Here is a 13,115-nt window from a genome sequence, read left to right on the forward strand (position 1 = left end):
TGTAAAGGTACATCACAGAATTTACACATGCACCGGGTTTCGCTACGTATTTATGTGTACCGCGCACACACGACATCGCCTTCGTAGATTCTTATTTTTACCAGGGCCTTCAATCTTTTCCAATATATGTTTTCGCATATCCATCGATAGTCTTCCTGGAGGATCAGATTTTGAAGATTTTTTTCAGATACCAGATGTTGATGGTGTTGGTTCCGGATCTTGACTATTATCTGACGAAATCTGATGAGCCACCCAGTGCTCTGCGATTTTCTTAAAAAATTGTTTTTCCTTTCTTTTACGGAGTTGTACACAGTTGAGTTGAACACAGAGTTGAATAATGCACAATTTATTATGTACATCGCTAGCCTTTTTGTCCATTTAGTGGTTTTTCGTAAAGTAGAATAATACGATAGTTATTGGTCTGCTCGGTCAACGCCTTTCATATATTTATTGTAATCGATTATGGCATTAGGTTTCACTATGTTCTGTCGAGTTTTCCAGTCTATGTTGTGACTTTCTCGCATTTCTGCCGAATGTATGGTAGAAATTAAAGTCACTTTTCTTTTCGATTGCCAAACTTGTAAGAGAACGTCTTTTTTCCTTCGAAAAATTGCTTGGCCCTTATTCAATTTAGTTACTTTTAGGCAATCAGGTAATCCCCTATTTTTTCGAATCTTGCCACAAATTCGAATTTTATGTTGTAAAAGTATTCAACTATTTTCCACACTGTTGTAGTAGTTATCCATGTACAGATGATGCCATAAACCGGTATAAGGTGATACAACAGTTTTTATGGTTTCCAATAATTTTCGTCCTTGAGTACAATAAATTTCGAAATTGCATAATGTAGCCTGTAGTGCTTTCGCCCATAAGAAGAATAATTCCCAAAAATTTCTTCATGTCTTGTATTGTAATGTCTTTGCATTTGAGAGATTTCTTGTACACTTTAAATTTGTGTATATTTTGATAATAATATCTGTTAGATTCTTGTACAAGAAATCCAAAATAATCCTCTCCTATGAATAAATTTGTTGCTTCCACTACACTATTCGGGACATTATCGGTATTTATACCTGGGCGACCTAAAAACTCTTCCAGGACTGGTGGATTATCTGCTGATGACCATTTTTCTTCATCTTCGTCTGAGTCTGAATCTGAATCGCTTGAAATTGTTCTTTGGAAAAAAGTCCGGGAACGCGCTGTAACTTCGTCATGACTAAAATCAAATTCATCGTCTGTATGTTTCTCTGTCACATCACTATCACAAGAATAATTCATCGTCTGTATGTTTCTCTGTCACATCACTATCACAAGAATAATTCATCGTCTGTATGTTTCTCTGTCACATCACTATCACAAGAATAATTTAACAAATTATCAGCACACGATTCTCCGTCACTCTCATCATTACCGTGGTCCATTTTAATAGGGTATTTTTTATGAAAAAATATCCCTTTATTATCTAACAAATAACTTTTCGAGCACAGCACACAAATACTTTGTACGAAATTTTTAAAACGGAATGTAGGCAGAAAATAAAATAGAGAACGTCTTGAACGAAACAATATCGCTTTAACACTGAAGAAATGTAAAGATTTAAAAAAAAAACGAAACGTTTATCTTATTTCAAGTGCATGTTTTATGACCACAGTCGGCCGGCCACCCTATAACGGAGGTTATTGCCACATTGGGCGGTGTTGAAACAAAATTATAATAGGTGTAGGGCATGAGTGCCTCAGGAATGTATGTAACAACAGTGTATTAAATAAAAGATAAGGGAAATGAATTCCATGACACAACATTTATTTCTACAACACTTCATTAACCTTTAACCTTTTGAACGCGTTAATTTGCTCCGTTTTATCTATACCCGTACGCGGTACACATTTTCAAGTACCTATGCACGCAATTAAATGTCAAATTATAGCATTCTGGCATTATTTATTGGACTATATAGACAGAACAGATTATTCTCCACAATATGAAAACAAATCCTCGTGTGTCAACACTCTTAGATGTTTATAAAAACAAAAACATAAAATTTCATACAAAGACGTACCGTATCTTTTGAATGTGGTCCCGCCATTCACTCGCCGTGTGTGTACTTAGGCCACTGCGTTGATAGACATAAGTGGGACACCATGATCACTTATCATTTTTAGTTCTGAAAACTTTTTCTCAAACTCTTTTCTAAACTCAACACTTAAAAATAACACATAAATTTTATATCACTTAATAAATATTGTTTTTTAAGCACTTTAGAGGAATCTCTGTCTGTCACATTTTTTTGGAACTATGGTAAACTTTAAAACAGGGTTCGATACATAAAGACACACCACATTCTTTACATACGTATCTCGTTAACTGCATTTTTTTATTTTTCAATCGGCATACACGACATCGTCTACGCGGTTTTTTTATTTTGCCAGTTGATGGAATCAATTCGGCCATATGCTTAGCGGCATATTTAGGCAAAACCCGAAACGGGTTGAGGTGGGCTGATGTATTAGGCTCTGGTATTTGAGAAATCTCTGGTTTATATTTCTCAACTAGTTGCATAATAACCGCCAATTGAAAATCTGCTAGAGATTTTTTTATACCTGTCACTTGGGTGTACAAAATAAATGAATTCAATAAATATAGGTCAAGTATGTGAAAAAATACTTTTTTATACCATTTTATGGTCTTCCTCATACAGGATAAACTGCTCAGCATCATGTCGCTTTTGTCAACAGCTCCCATAGATTTATTGTAATCAATGACACAGGCGGGCTTGCGAATGGGTTGTTTAGTTTGATGATTTATTTTACTGGTTTCCTTAAATGAGTTATCGTGCAAGGTAGTTAGCATGTGTACATCCCTTTTATCACACCATTTTAATGCTAAAAGGGGACCGCGGCTTTTTGACTCAAATTCGCCTTTTTTCAGTTTAATAAATTTTGGCATTTCCTTCCGGTTCTTTTTTACCGTCCCACAGGCATTTGTTTTTTTCAAATGCAAAAAATTGAATAAATTTGGACTTGAGTACCAATTGTCACACCATAAATTGTGCCCTTTGCCAAAATAATCAGTTAGGAGTGTAGTAACAACAGCGCCGGTTATTCCCAAGTTTTGTTCATCTGTAATTTCCGTGCCTTCTCCGCAGTAAATTATGAAATCTAGAATGTATCCAGTTTTCACATCACACAAAACAAACATTTTGATTCCAAAGCGATGTCGTTTTGATGGAATATATTGCTTAAAAATTAGCCTACCCTTGAAAACAATGATACTTTCATCTATACATAGGTCTTCATAAGGTATCACAGACTCCTTAAATAGTGTTCGGGTGTGATTTAAAATTAACCTTATTTTATAAAGACGATCTATGAATTCGTGACTTCGCACCAAATTCCTTTGAAATGAGAAGAAAAGTATGGTAGTCGTTTGTTTCTCGAACAATTTCATTCATAATCGAGCGATTTAAAAAATGTTCAAAAAAATCACTTTCTGTTGAATTTTCGTTAAATTGTACAGAAACGCCGGATTGAAAATCATCAAATTCGTGTACTATTGGAATATGAGGTCCAGACACCCAGGAGTGTAGCACTTCTTCACTTACAGACTCATTCGCTTGAGTTTCTGTATCTGAAAGTTCCGAAGGTTCAAATTCATCTTCGGACATTTCATAATCAGAATCCAAAACGTTCAATATATTTTCAATTTCATCATCTTCCAAACTATGGGCCATTTTTTATCCGAAAAATCAAATGAATTAAAAAAACTAAAAACTTGTGAACGTTTCCTAATAAATTTTGAAATAGTATATAAAACACGAAAATAACACGCACTTTAGTAATATATAACTAATACATGTATAAAACAAAACATATTTAAATTAATAAAGTATATAGTAAAGTCAATAACTCAGTTTTGTAACACAGTAAAATGTTAAAAAATACGCGCAATCGGCACAATATGGTCACTCGTGGATACAGTAAAATTGAATTTGCTAGACGAAACACAAGAAATCAAAAAAAAAAATGATTTCTGAAGTGAACAAATTAATTTGAATTTTTCGTAATAATTCAATATTACAGCAGAACACAGAATGTTATCGGCGCAGATTCCACAAATCAACTCGGCGCGCGCAAGCGCAGATAACATACTAGTACTAACGCCATCCGTTGACAAAATTGTGAACTAAAGCACTCAAAGGCGCGAAGAGGCGCACTTGATTATGGATCTTTTTTTATGAAATACAATTTTATTTTTGAGAAATACTTGTAGATGTCAGCATCGTGATAGTTCTACGAATGTCCAAGCGAGCAAGAAATACATTTATGACGAAAGAGCGCTGGAATATCGGCCGTCAAAGTTTCCGTATCAACTGTTGATACGGCCGCGTGTGAGTATAGACTTTTTGCCGTAACAACAGTTGATACGGCCGCGTGCAAAAGATTAAATAACATGAGAACTCTTTATTTAGTGACATTTATCTCAGGCGTGTGCTACATCCGAAGGATGAAAGCACGATTGCTAATTTTAAATATTGCATTGAAAGCGACAAGTGGGTGGCATTTATAATTAAACTAACCTGATGAATGTAATAACGGGCGCCAAGCGATGCGGTTATGCATAGCTGTTATTTAAATGAAGAGACCAGGATGACCAAAGGTAAAACCACAAAACGGTGTCGTCATCCTTGTTCGTAATCGTGTTTGCTCATGGAGTGGTTCTTGTCTTCCCCGAGTTCACGACGTCCCGGAACCGCGGCCAGATAAATACTAAATTGTCGAGGTGCGCGTCTAGATCGCGAGCCCCGTTCCTCGTTGTCCAGAGTTGCCAGAGTTGCCATAGTTGCGGAGTTGTAAATCAGAGATGGGCACTGAATAATGCTAATGCTCTGTAGTGGGCAGGAAATGACTGCTACAATGCCCCCTCAGCCAAAGGACTTATGGCTATAAGTCTGAGGTTCGCCTGACACCTCCTGACAAGTTTGATGCACCCTCCAGCAGCAGAAATGTATGGTGCGGATTAGGCGGGTTGTAGTAGCTTCGGCATTGAAGAGTTCCGAATCCAAATATTCCCTGAAGTTCGGTAAGGTCTGGAGCGGTTGAAACCCCGCATGGAGATGACGAGAGAAGAGAGCGGTCCGGATGTCTTTGGTTGACGTATTCTGGAGATGATGAGAGAAGAGTGTAGTCCAGATGTCTTCAGTTGACGTAGTATGGCGAAGTTCCTTGAAGATAAATAAAGTGCCTGGAAAACAAATTGTCGGAAGTAGATCAAAGACCACAAGGTGCCTGGAATACGGTTGCTGCTACCCACTCTCAGTCAAGTAGCCAATTTCCCCGCTTGCCACCTATAACAAGGAACAATGCTCCTCCTGGCCCTGCTAGACCTTCAGTTTTAGTTTTTCCAGCTGAAAATTCACAGTCCACCTCTGAAGCTACCCTAAAAACACTGAAAACTGCCATAAATCCTGCCACCCTGGGCATTCAAGTGACGGGGTTGCGTGAGTTAAAAAGTGGTGGGGTGTTAATCCACCCTAGCACTTCAGCCGAAGCGAAAAAATTGGCAAATGCTCCAGCGCTATCTGAAGCGGGCCTAAAAGCAACCATCGCCCCAAACCGCCTCCCTCGCATTGCTATCCACGACCTTCCTCAAAATATTTCGCCTGATGAAATTATAAGTGCCGTCCATCATCAATCCACCAACGATACAGGTCTATCTTTAGAACGTTTAAAGGAGAATATGACCTTTTCTCATAAATCTGGCCCCCGCACAGGAAATTGCATCCACATTTTCAGAGTTCCTCCATCTGTGCGCCACTCGTTGATATCTCGCACTAAACTTGCCATTGACTGGCAGCTACACCGGGTAAGAGACTGGGTAGATAGTTTGAAGTGTGGCCACTGTCAACTGTATGGTCACATTGCGTCGAAGTGCCAAGCAGACTTACCCACCTGTCCTCACTGTGCCAAAGTTGGCCACAATCGAGATGCCTGCCCCAAAAAGGAGAAATCTCCTGTATGTGCCACCTGTACTTTCTTTAGAAAACCGGCTTCCCACAACACTGGAGCTCAAGACTGCCCCGCCCGCCAAGCTGCAGAGAGACGTGAACTTTCTAGGACAAATTTTTTAGGTTGAACCTAAACAATCATTCCGTGAAAAATTCTTTCTCGACGTACTACCAAAATGTCCGTGGCCTAAATACAAAACTAAACACTATTCGCTGTAACGTCAATGTATGTCATTATGACTTCTTATTCTTTACCGAAACATGGCTCTCTGATAATGTCGCATCTGCTGAACTTGGACTGTTTGATTATAATATTTTTCGCAGTGACCGTTCAACTACTTCTGGGAAGTCAAAAGGAGGTGGAGTGATGATATGTGTAAACAAAAAATACCCTTGCCATATTCTAGAATCATCCAACAATGTTTGTGATCAATTATTCTTATGTGTTCTATTTGGCACCAAAAAGCTTGTACTTGGTTGTGTTTACATTCCCCCGTCTTCCTCGTTAGAAGTCTACAAGTCACATACTGCTTTAGTTGAGCATGTATCTAGAAACGCTGGTTCATTGTTTATTTGTGGTGATTATAATTTGCCTAAAATATTGTGGCTAAATGACAATAAAGGTGTCAACACTCTAACTAGTAATCTTTCCTCACAAGCTATTGAAATTGTTAATTGTTTTGCCTATTTGAATATGTTTCAAGTAAATGCTGTCACTAACTGTTTGGGTTCTTGCCTGGATTTAATTTTCACTAGTATACAAAATGTCATAGTAAGTGAAGCTGATATCTCCTTATTACCAATTGATAGATATCATCCACCTCTCTCGATTAACATCTCAAATTTTTTCAAACTCGCTTCATTGAAACCAAATGTCTCATATCACTACAAATTTCTCGATGGTGACTATTCAAATTTTAACAATTATCTTTCTCAGATTAACTGGTCAACACTATTTTTAAATTCTGATATTAATGACGCTGTATATAAATTTAATGAATGTTTATCACGTGCTATTGATCTGTTTATTCCTAAGGGATTATACTGTCAACCCAAGTTTCCAAATTGGTTTAGCTCGACACTTAAACAATTAATAATTGAAAAAAAGAAAACCCATAAGTTATTTAAAGTGACTGGAAACTTAAACTTTTATCAAAAATTCTCTCAGCTAAGGGAATTGTCCAAAATTGAATCAGCCAAGTGCTATAAATCCTTTGTTGAAGATACAGAGTCAAAACTACTCAAAAATCCTAAACAATTTTGGCAATTTGTTGCGCAAAAGCGTGCTGATAATGATCTCCCCTCAAGTATGTATTTTAATGAAACTCATGCTACTAATGGAAATGACATCGCCAACCTTTTTGCTAAACATTTCTCCTCTGTATATTCTGATGCGTCATGCACCATCCCTCCACTTAACTATGACCAAAATATTGACTTGAATGATTGCCAAATATCACTTGTAGAGGTATACCAAGCCTTAAATAATCTTTCTCATAAAAAAACTTCCGGACCTGATGGCATTCCAGAAATCTTACTAAAAGAATGTAAATATACTTTAGCTAACCCAATTTGTATGTTGTACAACTTATCACTATCATCTGGAACTTTTGCAGACTCATGGAAAATTTCGTATATTCGACCCATTTTCAAGTCTGGGAACAAATCAAATATTGGAAATTACAGACCAATATCAATTATATCTAATATTCCGAAAATATTTGAATCAATAATTACAAAGAAAATCACTCCTATTTTCAAAAATGTTCTTATTGAGGAACAGCATGGATTTAGATCAGCGAAATCTACAACAACTAATTTACTGTCTTTTACAAACATCATTGTTAAAGCTTTAGAAGACAACTCTCAGGCTGATGTCCTTTACACCGACTTCTCTAAAGCCTTTGACAAAGTAAATCACTCAATACTCATGGCCAAACTTTATGCTTTAGGTATTAGAAACCCTATGTTATCATTTTTTCAATCTTACTTGAGTGACAGAAAACAAAGAGTTAAAATAAATAACTTTGAATCCTTTAACATTGATGTAACGTCCGGTGTTCCCCAAGGAGCCCATTTGGCACCGCTTCTTTTTAACCTTTTTATTAACGACTTAACTAAAGTTTTTTCGCACACACGCTTCTGGCTTTTTGCTGATGATAATAAGATCCTTAAGATAATTAAATCCTTTCATGACTGTTTACTATTTCAACTTGATATTGATTCATTTAACGATTGGTGCAAACTAAACTGCTTGGAACTCAATGTTGATAAATGTAAAGTTTTGTCCTTTTACAGAGCCAATAAACCTATTCAGTTTGAGTATAAACTAAATGGTGCTTGTCTATCAACTGTCACATCCATCAAGGACCTTGGGGTCACTCTTGATTGCAATCTCTCTTTTCGAAATCATATAAATAACATCGTAAATAAATCACTTAAGCTACTCGGGTTCATTCATAGAATTACCTCAGACTTTAAACATATAAGAACACTTAAAACTCTATATTGTTCGTTGGTTCGTCCTCACCTTGAATATGCCAGTGTCATTTGGTCTCCTTTCTATGCTGTCCACATTAGTCACATCGAATCTGTCCAACATCGCTTCCTACGGCGAATTGCTTGGAGGTTAGGACTTGAAAGAGGCGATTACTCATATGAGGAAATTGAACAGACTTTAAACCTATCTTCATTAGAAAAACGTAGAAAAGACTCCGATCTAATTTGCATATTTAAAATAATCAACAGTATAACCGACTCACCTGAACTGCTACAACTCATTCAATTCAACACCCCATCCCGTAGACTCCGAAATAATGAATTGTTGTTCCTCAATCACCATTCAACTAACTATGGGTACCATTCTTCTTTGTCTAGAATGTCGAGACTTGTAAACTCAAGTCAGAGCATTGAATTTTTTGGTGTAAGTCTAAATGACTTCCAAAAAGCGATACGTAATGTGTAATTTTTCACAACTTAATCGTTATTGATGCTATGACTTGTAGTTATTTTCTATATGAACATTTTCTATTTTACATTGTCTTTGCCCTTCACATTCATGTACTCTCCATTCACTGTCATCTATGTTTTCTTATTCGTGTCAATATTATGGTTTTAATGGACATATTATCCGTAAATTAATAAATAAATAAATAAATAAAAGATTGAAGAAGTCTACACCTAACCAACCCTTGGTCACCGTTGAAATAAATAAAAAGAAATATTGAGTAAAATGGCAGGCCCTTATCGAAGAAATAATGTATATAAAAGAATCATTGTTCTAAACACAAAGATTTGATAGTAATAGCTTAAAACAATCTTAAAAAAGGTTGAGCAAAATTTGCAACAGAGTTGTGAATAGCTTAAATGAACAATGCCTAACTATATGACAAGTCAAAACCACCCAAAGTGTCTACGTGACAGCTAGAAATTATTTTAAAATTCCCTATGAAGTAATTTTATTTGTAATTAAATCTCCACGAAAAATGACAGAACAACATTCCAGTGAAAAATTGATAAAAGCATCCAGAAATTAAACCAAACTGAAGATCAGTAGGTAATAGTTAGCTCATCTCGACACAGATGGCAGTAATGTATTTGATGAAAAATAATAAATCTTTTTGAAATTATTATTGAACAGTCTACCGATAGTTTGTAGAAATTATTTCGAAAATTAATTTAAATAATTCCATTTTCATACACATATTCTTCCGTCACCAAGTGAACCAGTGGGTGGCTGAAGAATACCGATGAACAATTGACAGAACACCTGATTCATTCCATACTTTTCCGAGCTCTAGAAAAGCAGGGAAGGAATCAAATTACGAAGAAAAATGTAAGGACATGCACTATGATTAAATATGTAAAACATAAAACCCATTACAGAACCAACCACCATAAACCTGTGAATGTGATAATGGCTTACCGACTATTGATATTGAAATTTTCATAAAAAAATCAACAAAAATATCTTAATTGTAAGCCTGATGAGGGCTATCATGTGCTAAAGAGCCTAAGCCATTATAACCCCACAACAACTCTCCCAAATAAGTGCTGAAATGACAGCATCTAGATAGAAGGTATATTTCCTTCAACATACTGAAACACAACAGAGGAGCTAGTATGCTAATGTGTGAAAACAAAAGCACGAAGCTCATAAGCTTATGATAAGGTCATTCAACAAGACATGACAACTTAATAAGTAAGGTAGAGCGCAAAATAAGCACATCTTAATCAATGATACTGAGAAAACAGCGGTAAACAATAATCATAACGAAGAGAGCGGATCCTCTTAAGAGAAATAGATGTGTATGACAATTTCCAGACAAAACACAATTAACAATAGATAATAATCATTAGAAATGACGACATAGAAACATACAAAGCAGGTTGAAAAAGAGGAATGGAATTCTTCAGGGAAAAGAGAACCATTACTCCCAATCAACAAGGTAACAAAAAGGAAATAAGTTTCCTATACCCACGTGATCAGTGTAGGTACCAGAAACCCGTTCACTTTTTTTTTTTTTTTGTAAATAATAATAAAAACAATTAATTTTCTGCCCTAATTAAATCTTTAATATGGAATGTTCCAATAGGCTTTCCCTTCATATCTGCCAGTTTGTAAACGACGGCCGAGACCTTATCAATAATTTTGCTTCTTAAAAATTTTGGAGCAAGTTTGGCGGAGAAATGCTTAGAAGCATCGGACAACACGAAAGAGCGTCTCCAAACAATGTCACCAACTTTGAATTCCACATTCCTTCTACGAAGGTCATAGTGAACTTTATTCCGTTCGTAAGATTGACGTAAACACGTCCTAACTTGGCAGAAAATGTCATTAAGCTCAGAAACATCTTGAGCCCATGTGTCACGTTTCGAGAATGTTAAATCTTCCGAAGCAAAATCAGGTGATTTGTAATCTTTGCCTGAAATAATGGCTTCCCTGCCAAAATTTAAAAAGAAAGGGGTGTAACCCGTTACCTCATGTACAGCAGTGTTGATAGCAAGCTCTATTTCAGGCAAATGATTTGCCCAAGTTCGATGATCCGTTCCCACGTACGAACTTAAGGCTGTAACTAAAACTCTGTTAATTCTCTCTACAGGATTATTCTGTGGATGATATCTACAGTTAAAAAACATGTGACGTACATGATATCTGTCAACTAAATGTTTCAATTCTTTCGAAATGTATTGGGGACCATTGTCTGCGATGATGCAATCCGGAACGCCAAATTTTAGGAAAATTTCATCCTCTATAATAGCAGAGACATTTTTCCCATTCGCACTTCTCAGCGGAAATTTTTTTGTAAATTTAGTGAAGAAATCAGCGACAACTAATAGATATTTATAACCTTTCTTGTAGGAGCTGGGAAGAGGTCCCAATAAATCTGTCGAGATAACCTGCCAAGGACGCTGGACCAACTTAGGATCTCCCATAAGACCGGGTGCAGCCTGATTTGAACTTTTCTGTCCTAAACAAGTGTGACATTTAGATACAAATTTCCTTACGTCTGAGGACATTCTAGGCCAGTAAAATTTCAAACAAATCCTATTCAGAGTTTTCATAATCCCAAAATGGGCAGATGTAGGAGGTACGTGATGTAACGCAATCAACTCTTGTCTTTGATCCTTAGGAACAACTTCCTTCCAATCATTAGGCTTATGCAGGGCTTCCATACTCTGCACATGCTTATATAAAACTCCCTCTACAAGTTTCCACTTCGAAAATAACTCAGGTTTAGCTAAAACGTCACGACACATTTTATTGTACCACCGATCAGTACTAATAATGGGAGATTGAACAATTGATGAAATAACTAAAGGATCGCGAGATAAAGCATCTGGCACAACATTTTCCTTCCCTTTCCTGTGTTCAATAATAAAGTTAAATTGCTGCAATCTGACAGCCCACCGAGCTAATCTTCCAGAAGGTGATTTTAAGTTTACTAGCCACTTCAGACTATAATGATCCGTAATTACTTTTACAGGGATGGGTGACCCTTCAATGTAACCCCTGAATTTCTCCAAAGCAAAAATTAACGCATTAAGTTCTTTCTCAGTAGTAGAGTGGTTCCTTTCCTGAGCCGATAACGATCTACTAATGAAGGAAATAGGGTGTTCCCTGTTTTGTTCATCTAATTGAGAGAGTACTGCGCCTAAACCTTCGTTTGATGCATCACAAGAAATTGTAAACGGTTTATTAAAATCTGGGCATGCTAAGACCGGAGCCGCGACTAGAGTTTCCTTTAATTTAGAGAACGCCGCCTGCGCTTGATTATTCCAAGAAAATTTTTTACCAATGAACTCTTTTTTAGTTAAGTTGTGTAACGGAGCAGCAATAATAGAAAAATTCAAAATAAAACGCTTGTACCATGATATAATACCAATGAAACGTCTCAGACTCTTTTGTGAGGTAGGTACCGGAAAATCAACCACAGCCTTAACTTTGTCTGGGTCAGTTCTCAGACCATTACTATCTATGACATAACCGAGATATTTAAGCGATTCTCTACAGAATACTGACTTTTCAATGTTAATCGTGAGACCCGCCTCGAACAGTTTACGTTTTACAAGTTTAAGTAATGCTAAATGCTCTTCAAAAGTACTGGAAATTACAATAATATCGTCTAAATAAAAGAAAACTTTACCATCAAATTCTGGGCCAAAGATTTTACTCATGAGCCGCATCATTCTCAAACTGGCTCCATGAAGACCGAAAGGCATAGAAGTAAATTGAAAAAGACCCCTTTTAGGAATAGTAAAAGCCGTTTTTTCCCTTGAACTACGTTCTAGTGGAATTTGATAAAATGCATCTTTTAGATCAATAGTGGACAGAAAGCGAGCTCCCCCCAAGCTGTCTAAAATATTTGAAATGTATGGTAACGGAAAAGCGTCCCTCTTAGAGATCGAATTAATTCTTCTGGAATCCAAGCAAAGGCGGTAAGTGCCATTTTTCTTTGGTACAAGTAAGATGGGACTGTTCCAAGCACTACTGCTTGGTTCAACGACGCCCATCTCCAACATTCTATCAAGTTCCTTGTGTACAACCGGGAGCAGGTGAGGTGAAATCGGATAGTAACGCTGTTTTACAGGTATACTATTACCAGTGTCT

Source organism: Hesperophylax consimilis, chromosome 10 (assembly GCF_061612785.1).
Source record: "Hesperophylax consimilis isolate HC1 chromosome 10, BYU_Hcon_1.0, whole genome shotgun sequence".
NCBI classification, from domain to species: domain Eukaryota; kingdom Metazoa; phylum Arthropoda; class Insecta; order Trichoptera; family Limnephilidae; genus Hesperophylax; species Hesperophylax consimilis.